At 38.5% G+C, this 24,688-nt stretch overlaps 1 long non-coding RNA gene across 1 annotated transcript; it reads right to left on the bottom strand.

The window, feature by feature from the left end:
• Positions 1 to 686: 686 nt before the first annotated feature.
• Positions 687 to 24,336, bottom strand: LOC103480510 (uncharacterized). The gene is made up of 3 exons (XR_536106.2): positions 22,477 to 24,336; positions 22,338 to 22,398; positions 687 to 1,189 (listed from the first exon to the last, which is right to left on the bottom strand). It is a non-coding gene; the product is annotated as an uncharacterized LOC103480510 (long non-coding RNA).
• Positions 24,337 to 24,688: the final 352 nt, after the last annotated feature.

Here is a 24,688-nt window from a genome sequence, read left to right as displayed (position 1 = left end):
TTTGAGGAGCTACAGAACTTTCTCCCTCTCTACTGGCTGATTTACCTTACTGCTAGTCTCTAGATGTTCTTGGTAAGATTTTGTTTTTGCAGCGTTGTGCTTGGAAGGATTTCATCAAAGCAACAAAAATACTGTGTGCCATTTCTCCAATTCTTCCCCAACAGAGAGACATTTCACATTTTCTCTTGTCTTTTGGTTTGATTTCAGAGAAGGACGTTCCTGGAATTCATTGGATATCTTTAGGAATCTTGATTTTTTTTTTCCCTCTGCCACATTTTCGACAGAACCGTCCGACTTTCCATGTCCTTGCATCAGGTCTGATGCCTGCCGGAAAAATCGGTTTTCATAAGTGCTGCTGCCAGATTGCAGGAAAACTGGTTAGAGAAACCTAATTCCCTAATACCACTTCATGGTGTTGAACAATTTTTATGCCCTCAAGGATATTGTCCATTTCCAGCTGTTTATATGTCCATGTTGCCTGGGGCAGACATGTATGTCTCAATGCTCTGCAACATCACACCACAAAAACAAACCAAAGTACGACATGGAACGCGTTTCATTTAAAGGACACTAATGTCAAGCAGTGTGAAGGATAAAGATGAAAAGCTAAACTTGCAGAATATATATATATATATATATATATTTTTATTTATTTTTTTTTATGGATTGATCTCACTTGGAGGAGTCTTACTACATTAAATATTCATAGTGAAATCGGAAGCAAATTCAATGTGTTCAAGAACCGACTGGCACAGAACTTTCAGTTAAAACCTAAAGTTTACATACATTAAAAAAAAAACCTTAATCATACCAAACTTCTCCTGTTTTAAGTCGGTTAGAATTGCCAAAATCATTTTCATTTGCTAAATGATTGAAACTATTGAAACGATCAGATTTATTTATTGTCTTCAAAATCAGAAGTTTACATACAGAAAGATTGCAAAGTCTTAAAACAATGGAAATCCCAGATGATGTCAGCAAGGTAATGATGGCAAAAGATTGACGTTTGAAAATGCAATAATTTTTGAAGACCTCTATTTTGCCCTCAGCCAGGTATGGGTGTGTGTGTGTGTGTGCATGGTTGCTCATCTTGTGTGTCTGTCTCTGTGTTGGTCTGATAGACTGGTGACTCCAACCCATTGACTACTGGAGACAGACACCAACTCCCCATCGATCCTGCCAGGATTAGCTGGAATAGACGATGGATGTTCACTGTTAAATGTGATAAAATTAGCAGTTTCTTTTCATTGAAACAAATGACTGTAAAAATGATATCCATTCTGAACAATGATCATATTTGTATCACTAGAATACGACTGATGCAAAAACATCTGGCACGAAATAACATCCTTCTTTATTCCATGTTCTTTATTCAAAGTAGCAATGTCTGCGTAGCCTAGCATCTACTTGCCATCAAAAAAAATCAAACAGTTTGTGGCACATGTAATAAAATCTTGCAGTAAAAGGTTAATCAAGAATATACCAAAGTGTGACATATCCACAGTCATCATAAAACAGACGGCATACACAGATCCAAATATGAACACAAAAAGTTGTTTAAATGTTTATTCTCATGGATCATTTTATTCAGCATAAAATTTTATTTTTGTTAAACGTTTTCAGGTTTTAACTACTAGCTACTGAAATGAACTACGAAATGAAGTACCAAAACTTCTTAATTCTGATACAATAAGTGGGACTCAAATAAAATATGGTGGGGGTCATTGACTCACTCCTCTTAAAAATCAATTAGGTTTTTCTAGCCTGATACGAGCTACCTACAAAAAATAAATACCAAGCAAGCAGGCTTCAAAATAAAATTATTGTAAAAGCCCCTTGTTTTAATTTATGCATGCAAATTGTGATGAATGAGAGCCATTATTTCTGTCCGACTCGGTGAAAGTAAAAAAAAAAAAAAAAAAAAGAAACTGGTAATAACACGTCTGGCTTTCAGAAGCGGAGCAAAACTTTCTGATTAATTACTAAAAATGTGCCAAATATCCGACACAGCAGTAAGAAATCAGTATCCTTTGTCCCCATTAGTATTAATGCAGGGTGGATATTTTAGCTATAGAACGGCCTCATCAACAGTTTTTTGGAGATTACACCATCAGCTGTGATCAAATATTAACAGCACCTTGAGAACCGAAAATGAAGCCTGGAATTTTCGACGGGCAGTTTTGCGAGTTTCATCTACAACCTCGGGCAGAAAACTGTAGAATCTCCACCCGTGAAAGAGGTTCTGTCAGTTGTTTTTCTGTGTTGTGACAGTTTTATCGAACAGCAAAACAATTTAGCTTAGTCAATTATACAGTGAAACGCAATGTGATGGCAATGTAATTAATTCAAAATTTTGTCTTCAGATCATGTGCTTGAGAAAAATACGCAACTTCTTGATGTTGTGAAAAGTAAAAATATGGATTCTAATTTATATCCATGCAAGCTTTTATTACAACTTTGATAGACTCTAAAGAGCTGTTGAATGAAACACTTCAGACTAGCTGAGCCTTTTCTTTTTTGTTATTTATACATCGCCATGCCACTTTCAGGATATAAGAACCGAGTCATTAATTCTGTGTAGACCTCTTTCGTTTTTCAATCCCAGATTCTTATGCAATCTTTACTTTCTGCAACAAATTTAAGGAACTAGATTATAGAGTTGGGTGTGGTATTGGATGAAAGTATCAGTGACAATGCAGATTAATTGTTGGAACATTTTATAGAAAAATGAATATTCAGTGGGATGACTGACAGTTTATAATAGGGAACTCTAACAAATGGAAGATGACGTGAGATAATCTAGTAAAGGGAAATATCTTATAAAACTAATTGGCGACAAAAATCTTTAGCCAGTAGTAACATATTTAAACCAAAAAGTGTACATTGGATAAAGAAAACAAAAAGTACATTGAGTAACGGTCAGTCCTCCAAAGCCTCATCTAATCCCCAAACCTGCATTTGTAAATTTTACTTTCCGTAATTACTTTTGCGTTGGCACATATGCAACAGAGAAAGTTCTGTCCAAGAACTTCGATCAATATAGTCATCATAAAAAAAAGTAATATCAAGCATCTATGCAACCCCAAACTTCTGAGATCAATATTTATCATTTTCCTCCTAGAAATAGCATATTTTGCCGAAAAGCACAAAAGCCGCCAGCACGTATGTCTGTCTGCTGGGACGCAAAGTCGCAGGTGTTCAAACTTCACCTAAATGGTTGGCATTTCACTTTGATTTGTTTTCCTCCTCTTTCTTCAGCTGTGCACCAATTCAACAGTAATTCAGAAATGAGAAAGAGGCCTGTGCAGAGTAATTTAGTAGACTGATGCATCTGTCGTCCCCACTCAGTCATGTATTGTTGGGGTCAACGTTACTTTTCCTCCCTTTGACTGGTGAGTTATGCTGCATCTTACAGCCGCAGTGTTGAGAGAATCTGGGTTTTAATGGGTTGCATGTTTTAAGGGCATTAATAAGAAATAGCAAATTTTGTCAAATTGGAAACACCAATTCTTTTTTTCTTTTTTTTTTCCACTGTAACTTTTTTTTCACTTGAACATTTTCACTGCAATACATGATGGCAAACTTTAATTTTTACTTGACAATCATGCAAGAATTTGCGTTTGTCTGAAATAAATTGAAGCTTGCGTCTATAACATGACAATCTGTGTGACACTAAAAAGGGTGTGAATACTTCTCCAAGGCGCTGAAAGTAGTCCTGAACGGGAAACTAGTTTCACCCGCCTTTGAGTGCGATGTATGGAGTCGGCAAATTGATTTACCTGTCTGAAATCGTCCAGCAGTGAACTCATCTTGTTCATCATTTCTGTCATGTCAGGATGAATCAAATCATTCGCAATCAGAGAGGGAAGTTTCTTAGGCGATTCAGATTTTTGTCCTAGGCGGCTCATTGATCTGAAAATCTCCGTCTACTCTCAGCTGGAACCCAGCGCCAGTTGTCACCTTCACTGTCTGTTTCATTCCTTCTAATCAACCACACCTGGCGATACACCTGGCACCATCGTCATTAGCCGAATTCTCTGATTGCGTTGAGCCGCTGGCCTCCCCGTGTCTGATCCGGATCTTTTGTTTAGCCTGAAACTCACTGGGCGAGACGCATTTAGCTGAATCCAGCCATGTTGCAAAGCCTTTTTGTTTTCTTTTTTTTTCCCCTCTCTTCATGTGAAGCCCTCAGAATGGTCAAAATTACATTTCTTTCTTTTAATTTAAATGTAAATTACATGATATGTGCTGTGCGGTTAGGGGAGAAATAACTTCAGATCTTACGGATCTCATTAAGACCGAGCTGCTAGAGAAATCTGGTGTTTTTCCCAGTTCCATCCATGCTACTTTCTGCCACCCCTCCATCTCCCAGGCGAGACGTCTTTAGACCTGGGGAATAAGGTGTCTTCAGCTGAGAAATGCAAGGAGAGACGCTAAAGCAGGCCTCGAGGAAGGGGAAGGGGGAGGAGGGCGGGAATAATAATCATGAGAGGCTGCTGTGTCTAAAAGGGCTTCCCACTGAGAAAAGAGTGAAAGAAAAAGACCCCGCTCTCTTCTACCTTGCAGCCTTTTGACATCCATGAGTTGATGGAGTACGAGCAGGGGGGGGAACCGAGGCCAAGAGGAGGGCAAAAGGAGGAGGAAGCCAGAGACTCTCCACGTATAGGAGCAGGTGTTTGGGGAGGAGGGTTGTGTGCCCTGTGCCCTCATCAACAGGACTCCATACCAACCGGGGTCCGACGAATCTACCCTGACGAAATGAATAATTCCCACCGTCCTCTGGCCCTGCTGTTGACCTGGCAAAGAGCATATAATTAATGCATAGGCTTAGTTCCTGACAGCCACACATCGGAAAGACTTGATTCAAAATTTGGATCATTAGATACGATTGTCAAGAAGAGGACAAAAACTTCTGGCTGATACTTTGTCTCACTTGTAATGCGCTTCCAGACAAAGGAGCCATTGTTGGCGTCGCACACCAGTCGCCGGCTCGCGCCACACTGCGACAGCGGGTTTAACGTTGGCCAATGTCATACAGATATCCAGCAATGTCAAGATTTGTGTTCCTCTGTGTTTCTAATTTCATGAGACAGTGATGCGTGACAGAGCTGACAAAAAACTCCAAGGCTCCACACTGCCCAGGTATTCACACAGCTATGCTGACATAGCTGTTGGGTTTCGCTTTACCCCCGCTTTTTCCCCTTTTCTTCACTTTGTTCGAAACAGCTGTCACAAATTAGATTCCAGCTGTCATCCGCGTCCGGCAGCTAAAAAAAAAATAAAAAATTCACACTGGTCATTTTTGTGGAGGAGAGGAAGTTCTCAAAGTTTAGAAGGAGAAGCAAGGAGACTGGTGAAACAGCTAACAAGCCATAGTTTCATCCATTTATTATTTACTGTAGTATAATCTTCTTATTATCAAATGCAAACACCTGGCGGTCCCCCCGCCCCCCTCTCTATCAACTACTCATACTTCAGCTCCTGATGTCAAATATTTGTCAGTAGTTAGTGGAACAGAAAGGCCTGTCGTAGATTTCCTTTTCACATTGCAAGACTTTACAACCACTCAACTTTCTCACATTGTCTCACATCACAACCGCAGTATTTTACAGATATGTGACAAGCCAACACATAGTAGTTTATACTTAAAGTACAAGGGGAATGCTTTTTAAAAAAAAAACAAAAAACGTAGCATTCATTTGTAATCCGAACAAGAAACTCCAGCAGTTTTGAACATTCCTCAATCAAATGGTCCAGAGTCCTGCTAATGACCTGATTATTCGATTCAGGTGTGTTGAAGCAGAGACATCTAAATCCTGCATGATTCTGGCCTTTGAGGCCTGGATTTGAGGATCCCTACTCTACACAGTTAGATCTCATCTACTTCTCTAGTTAATGTTCTCCTTGTCTATCCATTTTAGGCTAACCTAAACTTAATGTTTAGTTTAACAGATGTGCCATACACCATTTCTAAAATGGTGGATTGAACAGCGCTCTGAAATTGCATAAGGGACAATAATTGTATTCAATTCCTAAGAGTAACAGGATCTGAATAGAAGTTTCCATGCTCCATATACAGCGTTACTGAAAAAAGTGGAAATTATGCATCCATTTCCTTCTCCTTCAAAACTAGACACTGCTTGACATTGGTCTAACCACAAAAATTGCAATAAAACACAAAAGATGTGACAGTAACATGACAAAAGCTGGTAAGTACACCAATGTACGACACCGTAGACTACAAGGCTAAATTTTGACTGCGACAAGTTAAAACAGCTCCTCACTCCCTTTCATTTGTTTTTATGTTAATTAAATTCCCTGCCAAAGTCTTCTCTGCCATCCCCAGAACTGAGTTCAGTGCCTTAAACTCCAGACGAAAAGCACAAGGAACCATCCACAATTCGGCTTTTGCCCATTCGCACACTTGCCCTTGCACGCGTCCTCGAATGATAAAATCTTATTGATGTCTGAAAAACAGATCAGGGTTATATTTTTCATTGAGCATTTTCCTCTTACATACAAATTATGACCCATTTGATGCACACTGGGAAAGAGAAAGACCAGCACTCACTTATGTGCTCATTTTACTGCTGAACTTTGAAAGCGCACATGGCTTGCCCATGGGAGTCGAAGTCCTAATTTTACTCTAAAACTCCAGCTGTCTACAAATTTTTGATATTCACTTAATCCTGTGAAGGGTCGTGGTGCCTATTTTCAGTTTACAATGGGCAAAAAGCACTAGTATAACTTTCAACAGAGACACAAATAGCCTGTTGCCTATGGGAAATTTACTGAAGAACCAAATAAGCTGACATGTATATTTTGGACCGCGCTGAAGGAAACCAGAGTACCAGGTGTCTCCAGGCCCCTTTTTGCTGCAAGGTAACAGGTGATAACCACAAATGCACTATGGTGCCTAGTATTTTTAGACTCTCACATTCATGTGGTTAGAAACACTTCAGATGTTTAAAAAGATGGTAGAAATGTATTGAAAGAGAGGGTATTGTGTAAAATTGACCTGAGCTTTATATCATGTTACAATTGTATTTCCTTATGCTTGATGCTTATGCATGCAGCCATTTGGGAATGCCTAAACACTTCCTCCCATCTTTCATCTCCCCCAGACTAGTGGCAGCAGCAATTGGCAAACATCTGCTGGAACTTCTGAGCTCACCATAGGAACTACTTCCATTTCCCCCCAAGCTCCTATGGTTGTTAACGGCATAATGGAAATCATTGTTGTGATGCCATGCTGAAAGCAAAGTGTTGGAAACAGAAAGAGCTTCTTAAAGAGACAGAGGCCAGATTTTAAGGTGTCAAATTACAAAGTCAAATTTCTTCCAAGTCATGCCTAATATATACAGTATTTCTATAACACCTGAAAGTAACAGTTACTTTATTGTGAATTAAAATGGCACTATGTCCCTGGCAAGAACATACTCAACTACCCCTCACTTTAAATGTTTCTAGTTGTACGTGACTGTGCCCCATTATGGAAGATGCCCATGAAATGAAAATAGGTTTAAAATATTTTACATATCACATACCGAGGACAAGGTAGGCAAAACTAAACCTCAGAAGCTCAGTGTACGACAACTTCAGCAAAAAGTCCAAATCAAAAGTTGATGTCGCCAGGTATAAAAACAAAAAAATGTTGACCAAAATGCCGTGTAAATAAAAGCTCCAGCTATAAAGTGGCAATAAAGTTAAACAAAAAAAAAAAAGCACGTTTATTTTGTACAGCTACAAAGTCTGTCTTTGAGGAAGATGTCAAACTTATTCCACTCAGTGTCTCTCGACTTTCCTTCAACATTTTGCTATATTATTAATGCTAAAGATAATTTCTCTGGTATTGAGATAAATCTCAGAATGAACAGCTACCTTTCATGTATCCTCTTTATACAGCAAAGACAGGCAAGTGTTTGACAATGGACATCCCTGCACCACCACTTGCCAGAAGCCCAGATGCTCGTAAGCTGTCAAAACTGGCTTGATCCAGGTTTGGGGTTAATTAAAACTTGCAAACCCTGCGGCGGGGACCGGCTTTCTGAGGCCAAGGCTGAAGAGGACACGAGCTTGAGGTCAGCAGGACCTTGTTAGGTGGAGCATGGACTTGACATAACAGCGATGGGAAATGGTTTGTAGGGTTCAGAGAAGGGGCAGAGTGAGTAGGCTGGCGCTGTTGTACTCAGGGAAGGTGAAATATGAAAGTGCTTTACGGAAGGTGTGGGAGTGCAGTTGATGCAGCTGATGAGTGGCCAGTATTGCGAGACAGATGATTGCCAGCTATCCCCTCTATCCCCTCCCTTTTCGTGAGAAATGTGGGGAGAGAATTTTTTTTTTTTTTTTTTGGATGAGCAGTTATAGGAGGGGGCTGGGGGCTCTGCTTTCTGCCAGTTTGTTCACCAAGGTGACCTTGAACTAGTTTGGCGGTGGTCCCAAGGCACAAGCTGTGAATCTCCCAGGATGCTTGGTGGCAACAGAAATCACTCTATTGCCAGCAATTACAGGGGTCATATCTGTAAACTCACATTTCGCTGACCATAGCCTCAGCAAAGTAATGAAATAATACAAACCACCGCCAAGAAATCCTACATAAAGTGAGATATGCAATACAACATGACTGAACATTTATAACACTTTGAACATTTGATTTTGAAATGCAATGTATAAAGAACAGCCTACAGTGTTAACTATTTCAGTGCTTAAACTTTAAAAAAAATGCATTACAGAAATATATATATCTGTATTGAATTGCCATGTGTGCCAGTATTACGATGGTGTCATTTCCTCACCTGTGGCTCAAGAGGTGCTGGTCTCTCGAGTTGTCTCATTAGCAACCAGAACAGGAATACGAGTGTGAAGTGACATACTGTATAGTGGAAGACATCATCATAAGCTAATGGGTCTCTTCTGACATTTCCAAGTAACTTCATACATAAAGTCATAACTACTGAGAAAGAAAGGACTTAAAAGTGAGCCCTTGGGACCCTTGGTTGAATTGATGCTTCTGTACAGCATGCATCAAGGACTAAAGTTTCTGGGGTACATTATTGTTTTTCTTCCTATATTTTAACTCTTTTGCAACACACCAGAGGTCTTTCTCGAGGAGTTTATGAAAATTGTAGCAAATTTGAGTTAGCTTTTTTTTTTTTAAGCTTGTTTAACAATGTGTTGGTAAGATCATTGAAAATGAAGACCTAAGCTGCTGACATATTGGCCCCTATATTGCTACGAATGCTGGTGTTTTAAAAAGCCTGGTATGTGTGTCTTATGAAAAAACAAAGAACATTTTGTGGAATATTTCACATCTTTGAAACATGTCACATTTGGTGAGCTTTGACTAGTGTGTGTACACTGAGATCAGTGGTGTGAAACAGTGTTGTGCCACTTTATGATTGGGTATGTTATATAGAGTGCCACCTTAAGTTTATCTTTACATTTCCACGATAAATAATCAAATGTCTACCTGTGATTTTAATTTCAGAGCTCTAAGGGTGCCCCCATGTGTTTACACACAGTAATTATTAGCCAAATTAATCACACTCAATTTCAAGCATCCAGGACTCCATGACGAGTAAAACGTCTGGAAGGCATGATATTAAGTGATGTTAATCCATGGCTGTCTGGTTTGTGTGGTATTCAAATTATGCATGCTGCAGTGTCACAGGAGTAGGAGAAAAAAAAAATTAAAAAGCATACATTTTCTATGGCACTGAAAGGGAGCGACATTAAGAAAAGATTTCAGACCAAAAACATGGATAAGGGTCAAAAGCACCATTTCCATGAAACCGTCACCCCCCTTCTTAAGCTTTGAGCTTTTATTAAACACAGAGCTGCAGTTTTTTTACTTTATGTTCACAAGGCACATAAAAAAAAAAACAGAAAGCCTACAATAAAGTTTTAAACAATTTATTGTAAACTAATGAAGTATGGCAGGTCTCGAGTTTCAGAGTACATGACAGTAGGCATTCTCTGGAAGAGAGAATGAATTAGTGACACTCAAGTTGATGATAACCGCGATTATTTCTTGAGTCATTTTTGGCTGTTGAAAATTATGGTAATGAATGTTGACAGGTTCATCTCAGGGTGTCAGTGGCCAAGGAGAGGATGGCGAGTATGGCTGCTGCTATTTTCCTTGAAGATTGGCAGTAAAGTGGACAAGACCAATGGAAGACAGGTACGGTATGGCAGATAAGTATAGCCTGTTATGTCTCTCAATTGTAATTTTGCAGCATGTCTAGGTGGAATAGCGAAGGCAGTAAAAAGGTGTAGATAAGTTGTTAATATAAGTTAGGCCAACAGGTCCTCTCCTAAAGGAAAGTTCCAGGAGGAGATATATATATATATATGCATATACACATACACGTGTAATAGCAATTTCTGGGTGGAGAGCAGAGAGCAATGAGATCACACAAAAGGTAAACAAAGGAGAGTTCTAGCATTTTCCCAGCCATAAGGCACAATTGGGCAACTTGAAATTGAGGTGCTCACAAACCCGTAACCACTATGATCGTTTAGGGGGTAATGCATGACTCAAGGCTTAAATCACAGACTTTTCTCCTAATTTCTGGTTTGACAAATGTGGAAGCATAACGAGACATTTTCAAACTCATCGTACACAAAACCAAGTTCAAACCTAATGCTCTCTGATGGTGGATGAGATCATAAATTCTAACAACTTCTGACATTTTTGCTGGTTTTTAAAAGCATGTTCTACTCATGTAATAATGTTTACCTATACCTGTTCCAGGTTTAGTTTAGGATACATGGGTTTGTATTTGACTGCTACAACAAAAAAAAGCTTGCAATACCCCAGTGCTTACCTCTACTTAAAAAATTTAAAAAAATAGTGGAGAGGAACTGATGTGTGGAGCTGCATCTCTATATCTTTAATATGTATTCTGTGTATGAGGCGTTAAGACTCTCCGGTTTTGGGGTTCTACAAAGGTGTGTAGGTGTACAGTTCAGTGTGGGCTTAAGTGTCAAGAGGGGAGGCTTGAACTGCGAGAGAAGGATTATCCTCTTCCACTCTGTTTGGCTTGCCATCCTAATGTGACCTTTAGGAGAATTCCCTGTAAGCCAAAAGGAGGTGCTGTGTGCGTGTTGCTCAAAGGCCACTGTGTGGGAAATGCATCACCTAAGGGGAGTACAAGTCCAGAAAGAGGGGGGGAAAAAAAAAATAAAAAATCATATTCTCGCTACATCCTTTAAAACATTTGATTGTTTCTATTGATTCTTCCAGAAAACATCCTCAGCTTTTGTACCCTGTTTTTTGGCTGAATGTTGCAGTCTCTTTTCTGAAAATGCACTGTATTTTATATAGATTAAAGAATCTACTTTCCAAATTTAAAAATTATATTGCTTATTCAATAGTGCCAAAGATTTGTGGAAAAAAAAGAAAAACATTTTCTTTAATGGATCCACAAAAGGTTTCATTTGAGAAACATGTATTTCAGATGTACAAACATTAGCCAACAATAATACTATAAATGAAAAAAAATTTTACCGTTGCCCAATGGACCAGAGAGCCGTTTTCAGGTTAATGTAAATTCTGCATTTCATTTGGAAATCAAGATTCCAGGGCTAAGAAGTGTAGAAGCACAGAATCCGTCTTACTTGAAGTCCAGTTTGAAGTTTCCACCATCAAGTCAGTGATGGTTTGGGGTGTCGTGTCATCTGTTGGTGTTGGCCCACTGGGTTTTCTAAACACAAGTCATCTAGCCGGAGATGCCATTTTGATTTTCCAGCAGGACTTGGCATTTGTCCACACTGCCAAAGGTTCCAAAAGCTAGTTCAGCAACCAGGCTGTTCTTGACTGGCCAGAAAACTCCCGTGAGTCCTGTCGTCAAGAGGAAGGTGAGAGGCACCAGATTCAACAAGGCAGACGACCTTAAGGCTGCTATCAAATCAATCTGGGCTTCCATGACACCTACGCAGTGCCACAGGCTGATCGCCTCTATGCCATGTCGCACTGATGCAGGAATTCATGCAAGAGGAGCCCCGACCAATTATTCAGTGAATGTAGAAACGCACACACTTTTCAGAATCTTGACATTTGTACTTAAAAAATCTGTTTTTGATTGGTCCAATGTTGCATGTCAATTTCTGAGACATTGAGTTTTGGGTTTTCTGCACCTGTAAGCCATAATCACTAAAAATGCAAAAAAAAAAATAAAAAAAACTTGAACTAGTTTACCTTTTGTATAACGAATCGCTATAAAATTGCAATTTCACCGTCTGAGATGACTGGCTAGAAATATCTCACCTTTACGCAATATTCAAAATTTTTGAGACGCACTAGTATACGTACAGCATGAATGGATACATCTGTGTGTGCAGAAAAGGGAAAGTGGAACGGTATTCCTTTCGCAGGTGCTGCATGTTCTACATTTTCACCCCCATTTTTCAGCTCAAACTTTCATCTCCCATTATGGCTGAATCGCCTTAATCAAAGACTATTGTGAAATGCACAAAGGCAGCCACAGATATTCACACATAAACACATCCTCACACCTGCTCATTATCATGTGGGCTTCATCTAAAATGGAACCACTTTAGCTGCATCAGGAACACGATGTTAAGCAGCAACATGAACATGCACCTGCCCTCACTTTTGTAAGGTGCTTGCCAAGGGCAGTGAGTGGAATAGGGATGTGATTGGACAGCGTGTCCCCGACAGGAAAGTTAACGGGAGGGAGGAACAAGAGAAGGTGTACTGCGTGGAGAAGAATCAAGAAAACATGACAGAAGAACAAAAATTAGGCCCATAATGGAGGGTAACTATATGGCACGGTGCTACTAAATAGACATGTACGACTGCACAATGAATGAGTCAGAATCCCAAATTAGGGATATTTGTAAATGCCCACCGATTACCGTCGCCACAGATTAAATTAAAGTGTATTTGCTACATCTCATAATTTGAGCTGTTTGTTTATTAGCTTCTTCTTTGTTTGTCATGGAGGTGCAGAAAATTTTTTATCCATTCTGTTGCATAAACTTTTTTTGTCTGGGGTGTTTATTAGAGAATGTTTTGGTATTGCTAAAAAAAAACTAAAAAAAACTAAAGCTACGCATTCAGTGTTTGAAGAATCGATTCGTAATCTCCTGGTCTTCACTTCTGCATCTTTTTTCATAATTACTTTCACCTGGACAAGATTCCAAGATCCAGAACACCCTTGAGGACACCGCCATGTCTCACTGCTGGGGGCAATGTTTTTGGGTTATAGGCCTCTAATCTCTGTCTCCAAGAAAACCAAACAATGCCCCATGACCCCGACTCAGTACTGGAACCGAATGGATAAAAAAAGCTCCCATGTGACACCCGTCGGCTTCATGAGACGTCTCGACGCTGAACAGCCCCACGACTTAAAGCTTGAGACATGCCTTTAATCAATGTTAATATTAAAAGGCTGATAAATGTGAAAAAAGGCTCTCAAATAGATTCAGCGCTGATTAATACTGATTTATTCATAGCAGTCGTGATATTGCATCTTAAATGTCGCCTCATACCAATCACAGGAGCGAAAGAAGCAAAGTGGGTGATGTATCCCGCTCTGCTGTTTATATTTATGTTCACTTATTCTTCCGTCAGCCTCATTACCAGGTAAATAAAAGCCAACGGCAACGCTCGACGCCTTCCACTGCGAACTGAACGCACACCGCTTGCCTCCGATATGGTGTGCAGATCCTTGAAAGGTGAGTGTATCTCGCGATCTGAAAACCGCCTCGACAAAAAACATCTGGGCAACGAGGGATCCGTCTCTCCTCCGTTGTTCGTCTCTCCTCCGACATACATTGCAGCCATCAACTGGCTAATAATGTTTACCAGAGATGATATCGCAGACCGGTCAGAGTAAGCCTGCCTATGGTGGGTCAGGAAGTTGTGACTCTTGTTGGACTCTGAGTCAGTGTTCACACTTTTTAATTAACTACTTATCAGTGTTTTTGTCTTCCGCTGATTAGGAAAGAGGAAAAAAAAAAAACTTCTCAAGGGAGTTTAAAATGGCACATGCTGCACTGGGGGTATACAAGCTCCCTTTTCAGTCTTAATTCACACATTAAAAAAAACACTATTAGCTATAATGAAGTTCCCCCAAAAGAAACTATTTTCAGTGCAAGAAAGAAGCCTCAGCTTTGCTGGTGCTGAAAGCATTTCTCTTTTTCCAGCTTCTTTACCATCAACATCAATGTGAAGGGTAAACCGAGGTCAGACTTTGTTGGGTTTTTTTGTTGTTTTTTTTTACTTTGACTTCCATAACAGTGGTACAGGACTGCTAAGAAGGCAGTCAGCTTTGTAAGGAAGCATAGAATGCTTGGAGGAGCAGAGCTGGTTGCTGGGCATGGCTTTGTCCTGACTCGTGTGAAAATCCAACAGACACGCACAATATTTAGACGTGCATGTTAGAGATTGTCTTTTTCCACTACTCACATAAAATAGGAATCCAACTGAAGATAGTAGCTGGCTGATAACATTTTCTCCCTTGCCTGTGACATGCTTTAGATTTAAACAAATTTGACCGACACCGAGTGATGTGGATAAATAAAGCAACTACTGGTGATTATTTATGAGATCATCCAAATTATTTTCTAAAAATAGTGGGAAATGTGAGAATAAAACATATTAGAAAGGGGCTGACTGAGATATTATGAACAGCAACAAAAAGTTTATCTGCAAAGTTGAACTTCTTCGGTCTCCATATGTCTTCAATCACAGCACATCGTGCTGACAGCTCTGAATTTCACCTTCCATTGTTAGCAGACATCAGTCTGCTCTGCATTTTAAAACGCCATGATGTCTTCACACTCATTTACACCTGAACTGAGGTAGGGTTTATTTATAAAATGTTTCAACGTGCCTTCCATTTTCATTGTCAACCGAGTCTCTGTGTTAATTTAAATGCTGTTAACTGAAGCCGTTATCTATTTCGGGCTTCCTCCCTTTCTGCCTACAGCTTGCAGCAGCACTTTGTGCTAAGTGCTAATGTATAATATCGATTTGTATCATTTCTCCATTTCAGGTCTGGTATTTTTGCAGTGGTCTTTAGCTACTGTTAAAGCAAGTCAAAGCATTGCAATGAGATTTGTAAAGGCAGCGATATTAACCTTGGTGCCGCGCCCAGTGCATCCTAAAGCAGTTGTGGGACTTGTTGCTCTAAGAATCTGCTAAACAGCGTGATTCGGTTCTGGACTATTCGAAATAACTACACGCTCTGAAAAGACGATTTATAAGAGGGATAGATTTTAGAGACTGTGTTAATCAGGCATGGTTCTTCCTCCGTCTCCTTCAAGTTGTCAGCAAATTGGACAAACTCACGAGGTGCGTGCAAAGGTGAAAAGGCCAATAGGGTTAAATGCGAACACTATTTTAGCAATATAGCAGACATAAAGGCTGCTGATGTAGTTTACTCACCACCTCTCTTGGCTAAACAAGACACTTAATTACCTCTTTCTATCTCTATGTCATCAGATAGAAAGGGGAAATATGAACATATTCTCCCATTTTTTGGTCAATTATTTTAATCGTACCCCTCCTCGGCTCTGGGGTTTCACAGAGTGCTTATCAAGAGGCAGACTGGCTGGGAATCTGTCTAGCTGCGTGAGGTGTGGAGTCCCAGGGATACAACACCTTTCTGACGGGCCGCACAAAAGCCCCACAGTGCTGCTGAGAGTGGCAGATATCACTGCAGCCCTGCAACCACAAACGCATACATTTAGGAATGGGAACTTTGCCGTTGGGCAGATGATGGCACTGTGAAAAATGCATGACTAAATGGGATGTAAATAGCCAAAGTAAAATATATATATACACCTTTCAAAGTGGCTCGCGGCCCTTGAACCGTTCCACATTTTGTCATGCTGCAACCACAAACTTCAATGAATTTTATTTATAGAAATGTTATGTTGTTTTCAAAGATTAAAAAACAAAGTGTGTCACTCTTCACACCACTAAATACAATTGTCAAAGTGACCTGATTAGCTTCCCTCAGTGTCATTTAATACCAGTATAAATTCTTCTGAGGTACGAATACCTTTACAAGCATTTCTTATTCCTCTTCAATTGGCTAATGAAATGAAAAGGTCTCATTGTATTTGCTTGCTGCTTCCCCGAAACTGCAGGAGTTATAAGCAGATTGATGAACTCTCAAAAGGCTACGATGCTCAGAGACAAGCAGCTACTGTTGGGCGTCTACTGGCAGCCGAAGGCAGAGTGAGGATTTTTGCTGAAACGGTAAAGCGAGGCAGAGGACATGGTGAGTAATTGAAAACATCCCAGACAGGATGTGGATGCAAGGGAGATAGATTACACTTTGTTGAAAGGGATGTGAGGGGAAACTAATGAGTCAGTATTTCAGTAATTGTCCATAGCTAAGAATAAGTATTGACCAAGACAAGTCTGAGACAGTGGGCCCGTCTTCAGACAACATTGAGATTCCATGTCACCAAACCCTAATTATAAGGTGACCAGTGTGTCTGTGAAATGAGACAGTGATGTGCAAACTTTAATGAGCAGCGCCACTGTAAACAGTCTTTCATGCTATTCTGAGGTACCTGCAAATAACAACAAAGACAGTGAAGGCAAATGTTACTCTATTTCTTATTTTTTTTGCACTGCTGTTATCTATTGTCTTTACCTTAACTTAAGCGTGGTGTCAAACTGATAATTGGGAGCGTTATTAAGTTCGCTCATGCCAAATCAACACTGACAACGGCGTCACTGAAAAGATCAAATTTTACATTTAGACAAAAGGATTAGTTGAACTCAGCTGCCTGGTTGCACCGAATGAGGGATTGATATGCAGACTTTCCTGCATCTTTAAGCATCTTTATCAAGTAGCAAGTGACAGGATAAAGGGTGTGAATAATGTTTGATGTGTGGCACCAGTAATGACAAGCACTGGGTTACTCACACTGATGAATCAACACATGAATATTACATTCTTATTAGTCCCATATTCAGCAGAGCAATCAGCCAAGCTTTCAGTGAAACGGGAGTGGCAACAGCGCAAGTTAGCAGCTAAAGAGCTTTTTTTTTTTTTCCTCTGGTGCTCTAGACCAAAGCAGAGCAAAAGAAAGAAGGATCTCATCAACATCACTCAAGTGACATTCTGATGAGGTAAAAGAAACACGTTTCTCTGCTGACAATATATCAGTATTTGCCACTTTTAAAGCGAATGTTGTTGCACCTACAACTAGATGCATTAGCAAGTAAAGAAACTTTAAGCTATTGCGTCTTCATCTTGTAACCTCACCAAACAGCAACAGAGAATAGCATACGTCTTCGGTGATGAAAATAATTTATTTTTTTTTAAGTTACTAAATTTAGCACTTTCATAAGTGAGACAATAATATTAATGCAACAGTTAAAACCAAACATCCCCTTGTTGTTTTTGCCAACATTAGCATGTGGGTAGAGTTAGCTGCTACAGGACATAAGTATCATTTTCACACTCGCAGTAAATTACTCTTGTTTGTTGATTGTTCAATTTGTATTTTTGTCGGTTTTTTCATGAAGCCATTTAGTTAATGTGTTGTGAAATTTTCAGTGTAAGTGGCAGAGGTAAATTTAATGCAATTGGAGTAAGCCAGCACCATAACCAAATGCTGAGTAAGCGAAGTGCTGTAAATACTGTCCAAATTGTGAATATAGGGCCTCAGTTGTCCTTAGCCACTGACATACTGACAGGTGGTGTTTTGTGTTGATAGCATGTAGTGTGAACGATGTTACTGCTGAATGTAGCACAAAACTTCAATCCCCAGCAAATTCCTACTGTGTCAGTCCTGAGATAAGACAAGTCTACAATTTTAGCTTACAACATTACTACAGCTTTATAAAAGTATAAATTACAGTCCAATACAAAACCAAGGCATATCAAACTGCTCATGTGATACCTAAATGTCACACATTTATTGACAATTGTGAAGTTTGGAGATGATTATTATAGTGGAAATACAAAAAAAATCTAGAGTGGTGAAAAAAAAAAAGACTGTGGGCTTAGTAGCTCAGAGAGGAGGTAAAATGATTGCAAAGTAAAAGGTAGCAAAATGAGAATTGAGGAACAAATTTATCTGATAGCAACGGAAATCAGTAAGTAAGGAGAAAAAAATATAAGAGGCCATTTTCTTTATAGAGAAGTAAAATTGTAAATAAACAGATCTTCCAATTCAGTGGGAAGGGGTTGGTTACTGTATTTTAAAGGCTGGGTGACTGATAATGGATTTCATTTTGATAATCCACAATAGACAGATCCCCGTTTTTGCTGCACCATGCGACAGGTTTCTAGTTCACAAACCAGTAGATAAGAAATACTAGGACATTTAAACAAGTAGTGTCATCTCACCGCAGTGCTGTGAAAAAGCATTTGCCCCTTAATCAGTACAAAGACAACAAAGGAAGTACAACCTGCAGTTTTCAAATTGTGACAATTTATTAAGGGAGGTAAAAGCAATCCAAATAATCTCGGGTGCAGCGTGAAAATGCTTTACCACTCTAACCCTAACTGATACTGTAAAACAACAGTAGCACGACAGTTTTGAAAACAGAGTGCGCCTCCTTCCAGTGGCTTTTTTTCCCCCCAATGGCCATCATAAGAAACCATGTTGAGGGAAAATAAAGAAGAAGCCATGGAGTTCACTGGCCAAATCAATTGATTTTTATGGTGCCAGAGAGATAAATGAAGGGCTGTGTGTGTGCGCAATGTAGATACTGATGAATTGCACAGCCAAGTGGATTTTCACAACACCTGACAAGATCGCGTCTCAAGATTCACCACATTCAATCCCCTCCAGGAGATGGAAATTGGTGAGGCTGCGGGAGGGAAAAAAAAAAAAATCCAATGGTCAAAATGAAGAGATAAATCAGACAGCGAAACAGCTCTAATAATGGGAGCTGGTTGAACATCAATGGCTTAGAGCAGTGCCCATTAAACTTCTGATATCCCTACATGACAGATGAAACTACATGAAATACTGTCTTGCTGCTGTAGCACTGTTGGAACAATCCGTCAAGAGTTGGTCTCAGAAAAATTACCACTTTGAGAAGTCCATGCCCCCCGGTAAAGTCCTCAAGAATTTTTCATTCCCCATCTTCCAAACTACATGCATTGTGTTGCTTGGTCAAGTAGAGTGTCTGGGTCTTGCAACAAAAGGTCAAGGACAGCTTCAGGATGTAATCATCAGTGTCATGTTGGCAAAATTACCGCCAAGAAAGAAAGCAAGCTGGGATGGTTAGCACCACAAATGTGTTCTGCAGTAACCGGGTTAGAAAACTTGCTTATTACAGTGCATCATATGTGCATGAACTTTAGCAACAAACTTAAAGGCGCCATGTTAGCACAGGTAATGCTTTGAAAGAAATTGCCAGGGAAACTACGCAAAGGTCAACATTTGTTAGAAGGAGGCTGGTCAGAGTGTGGCATGATTCATGACCATCATTTGTGTTTTAACAAACTAATGGAGTTATAAATCATCACCCAGGACATCCTTTGACAAAAATTACTGAACTACCCTCATGGTGTAGAAGCAAGGTCAAGACAGACAAGAGAAGCTTCAAGATTCACCGACTACAAGGCATGCTTTTAGGATAACCAGCAGACAATAACACTGTCTAATCCAGATTACCATTTATTGATCTCAATAGATTATTTGCATCTCAAAGAATGATGTGGTTTTAACGCAACACAATGAAAGAAAATCCCACTGCTAATCCTCTTTAATATGAAGTGCAAATACATTTAAAAACGTGATTAATAACAGAATAAAACCCTAATCAGTCAAAAAATCCCACAGCTATTCTATTCTATTCAGCTATTAACTTTGCTAATGAGAATTCTAAATACCTAAATATAAAGGCAGCATGTATGTTATATTCTGATTTCAAATTAACATACATACAAAAAAATGACTTCAAGCAGAAAGGGTTTTTGCTCTATTGCAATGACTTTTTTCTATTCGCTTAATCTTTTGCTACATGTTCACTAGTGTGATATATTAAAAAACCCCAACTATTTCGTCTCACATCTGTATTTTAATAAAGATGTTTAAAATTAGACATTCACCAATCAAGAGAAAACTGACCAATACCAATTTCTACTTGTCCTTAAGATCTTATTTGCTAGTTCTAATTTTGACCAATTAGATGTTTGTTTTATTATTATTATTATTTTATATGGTCTGCAATGCAAGCACGCTACAGTCTCTTTGAAATAGGCAGTGGTTTCAAAAAACAGAATAAGAAATCACAACATCCCATCCATTAGGAAGCCAAAGCCTGTGTCACTAGCCTAAATCTGACTTTCACTAAACTCCAAAGAAAATTCAAAATTTATGTTTATTAATGCATTTAAAGACTCAAAATATTATTTTTGATGGATTTAATCAATAAGTTAAAAAAAAAATTTCATTATGTGCCATGATGATCGTCAATCATACTTGATCAAGGAAGAATTGGTTTGTTGATTTTTCTTGCATCTTTAATAAAAATCCATTCGAAGGCCTTAAAAAGACCTAAAAGGTACATTCACCGCTAACCCATTATTGCTGAAATTTAAAGTAGTATTTAACTTTTAGCAATCAAATTGAATTTGATTGTCAATTTGAAAATGGCACACATACAATTGATACACATTTAGATATTTACGGTGCAAATTAGCCACCAGTGATTCTTGAGAATAGGGACAAAATGGGTTTTAATTTTCCCCAATTTTTTTTTTATTATTATTTCTCAACCTTATGTATGCAAATATGACAAATAATGTTTTGGAAATGTACAGATGCTAAGGTACAAGCTCCCAGTTTCAAAATTTTTTTTAAAATTACATTTTTAATAGACCTGACCCAGAACTTTATCACCATCTGACAAAAATAAATATAAAATGATTTTTAAAATACCCCATTAGTGATATTTTTACTCATTTTACAGACAAATGCTTCTCAAGAAACAAAAGAAATATTTAAAACAAAAAACAACAAAAAATCCATCTGATGAAGTTGACAGTGCATGACGGAGTTGACACAGAACTGAAGGTGGTGACAAACTAATGAGTAAAAAGAAAAACTTGATAATGCAATTTGTAATGCAATTTATGTAAAATACATTAAAATGAATTTATTGCACATTTAAGTGAGATTTGACAACAATTTCACTGAAAGAGTCAAAAACTCTGATGGAGTTGACAAAAATGCCAAACTACCTACATTTTTATGATGTTACTCTGAAGTGGGCCATATTGTAGCTCATCAGGTCCATGAAATCTTTACAATATACTAAAATTAAGCTTTTATTTCACAAAATTTCAAAGTTTTGTAAATTGTCAGTTATGGTGTTGACACATCATGGTTATGACAAACAACTTAGGAATAAAAAGAAGAAAAAAACTAAAGAATAACATATGCTAACCGGAGCTAACTAGCCCTCTTAGCAAAGGAAGAAGAGAAAGAAAGAGGTCATGGGGTCCTCAGAAGTTCTGGTGCCCCCCAATAATGCCTGATTGTTTTTTTTACATTCTTTTCATGTCCGATGGTGTTGACAAAAACTAGGGACAAATTTCAATGGAGTTGGAAAATATCTAAAAATGATTTTTAATTCAATTTATTGATACTTTTATAATTATTTATATGACTAGTTATACTTAATTGTCATAATATATAATTTTAGAATTTCTTTAATTGTTTTAAACTATTATAATGTATTGAGGTCTGCTCAAGGACAAGGGCTTTTACAGGCATCATCCACCGACTACAATGTTTAAAATAAAAAAAATATTCAGCAAACACCAGGAAAATATACATTGTTGTGCTCACATGACCCAGGTTAGTTTAGTCAGATATTTAAAAAAATTATATTTTGTGTATATTTTATTCAAATTTTGTGCTTTATCCATAGGACCCGTTTTGTCCATATTCTCAAGAATCACTGGCTGCATTACTCATGATTTGGTAACATGATCCTTGGTATTTGATGTCCGAGCATCAATAGGTATTAACTTAACATATAAGATACCTTGGATTAATCTTACGTAAATGTGTAACAATGGTCTGTAAGAGACCATTACAACAGTACAACCCTGAGACAGTACTGACCTAATAGTGGTATAAAAACACATTCAATTTTTAACAAAAAATAAAGACAGTTTATCCAATATTCATCAATATAAATTTCTCACTATTTCATGCTCACATACAATAAAAACAGTATTTCACCATTTAAAATATTTTTTCAGTTTAAATGCTTCAAACTAATATATTCGGCTCAAGTCAGTTTGCACTGACAGAGCCCAAACAATAACCAGGAGGCCAGCGCTAGCATGCTAGCTCCCAAACAAGCAAACACTCACCAGTTCCAACTTGTCAAACCGTGTGATCAGTTGAAGGTTTTGATCCACGATCAAAACACATCTAAAAGTTGAGAAGCATACCAGTGAGAGACAGCAACATGAGCATATGATCCAGGCTTACAAACGTATTGAATCCTACCTGTGGCAGCGAGAGACGGCGTCTCCCACCCAGCCCGGTGAGCAGCAGCCATAAGAGCAGCAGCGTCTATTAAGACGCTGACGTACGGCTGGTCACGTGACACTAAGTGAGAACAGACACACTTAATGGTGTTTGTTCTTGTTTGGTTTATTTTTGTTTTTAAAAGAAATTAAGGAAAGGAGGATTTTAAAAAAATAAATCTTTAAATTTGTAAAATAAATAAAAGTGAATCCATCAAAAATTACCCTGGTTACAAGATGCACCTTGGTGTAGCATCTGGCATCCTGTTTGACTTAAGAGCTAGTTTAATCCTTCATAGTACAGGTTCAAGTAGGTGTCAGAAACATCCCTCAGCTATTTTTGGTCCATTTTACAATATGGCATCATACGGTTTCTCTGGATTTGTTGGCTGCGCCTTGATGATGCAAAGCTCTATCTCCATTACATCTCAAAGTGGAGGCCATTGGGGTACACAATATAAAACTCAGCTAAGCTATACTAAAGGGACGAAAATTTATCAGTAAAAATATCCCCCACATCATTACATCACCACCACCAGCCTAAACCTGTTGATACGAGTTGAGATGGATCCTTGTTTTTATATCGTCTTTTGTTGCTGTTGCTCATCTGCTGCTTCCAGGTACATTCAGAGAACATCCTCCACCTACCTCGGTTGGAACAAAGTATTTTTTTTAAGCTGCTCTTGTCTTATTTTCTCAAATCGGTGCAGATAAAATGTTCATTGCTTTGAAATATTTATTTCTCTTTTTTTGAACCATTCACAGCAAACCTGACAGGTTGCTATTAATGCAACCATGTCACGTGCGGTGTCATTCTTTTCCCAACTCTGAGACATGGTTGACCTTCAGCGGGCCATCTTCACCAAGCCTGAATGCCTAAATGTTTTGAGCTGATACTATGCAGCTGGCCAACATGTTATTTGAGTTGACAAGCAACTGAGAAAGTTTCACTAAAAAATGAAAGAATTTTTAACGGCATATTTATTTTCTATTTAAAGATTAAAATAAAACATGGATCAAAAAGCATTAACACTAGTTACCATTAGCATGCATTTTATTCATATGTAAGGGAGTCCTAAACTGTTTCAGCATACGGTTCTACTGCCTTCTGCAAAAATGCACCATTCCCAGTCAGAAACAGTCAATCGCAGCCAGGAGGAGAGTCTTAGCACTGTCAATCACACCTGTGTATGCGCTGAAGCTGTGCTAATGGTAGAGAAAGAACTTACCATTAGAGGAAAACTGTTTATCTGCCATCTTTGATGGCCATGCTAACTGGACCGCTCATTCGGAGCTGTAACGGCGCAGAAAGCAGGGGGGGAGGGTGTAGACATAAGTTTGACTTGCAGCACTAAAACTTTCTTCCTGGCTGTGATTTGTTGTTTCTGACCAGGTGGTGTATTTCTGCAGCTGGTAGCAGAACCACAGGAAGCAGGCAGAGGAGCTTGATTCTTTCCTAGAGATTATTTCTCATACTGACAGGTAATAGGGATGGTTTGAAAAAAAATATATATGTAAAGTACTTTTTCTTTCTTTTTTTTTAGGAAAGTACCTGCAGCTTTAAGTAACTCGGTCAGTCATACATGCTAACCATAAGGTAATGCAAATTAATAGTTAGATAATGTTTTGTTGTTGCATGAATAGAACACATTGCATTACAAACACTATCTAATAGAAACCTCTAGAGCTCAATGGCTTTTCCCTTTTTGTGAAATAAAAATAAAATATCTTGACACAGAGGCTTTTCTACAGCAGATTAAATGTTAACTGTGTTTATGCAAAACCTAGTCTCTCTGTAATCTACTCAGTACTGTATGAGGTTTGATTGTGGTTTAAAATATTAAAATAGCTCAATGATACCAAAAGCTTTTTTTCCCCCACTTTTGCTCAGCACCTGCAGTGTGGCTAACATCACTTGATGTGATAAGATAAATTAAGTTACTGTGAATTCTCGTTTAAATTTAGTAAATAACAGATTTTTGCAAATGTGTTTTTTTTTTTTTTTTTTAAATCCAACACTCACACAGCTACTCCAAAGGCCATGGCAACTAATTAATAATAAGCACAAAGACACATATGGTTTGAAGCTAATGTGCACCTGCAGCTTCTCCACGCACGGCACACAATTGCACATGAAAATGTTCATATTTGTCTCAGTCTTCTCATCTCTTCCCGTTGTCCCTTCCTCACTT

Source organism: Poecilia reticulata, chromosome 18 (genome assembly GCF_904066995.2).
Source record: "Poecilia reticulata chromosome 18, P_reticulata-male-v2, whole genome shotgun sequence".
Taxonomy (NCBI): Eukaryota; Metazoa; Chordata; class Actinopteri; order Cyprinodontiformes; family Poeciliidae; genus Poecilia; species Poecilia reticulata.
This window is presented reverse-complemented; position numbering and strand designations above follow the sequence as displayed.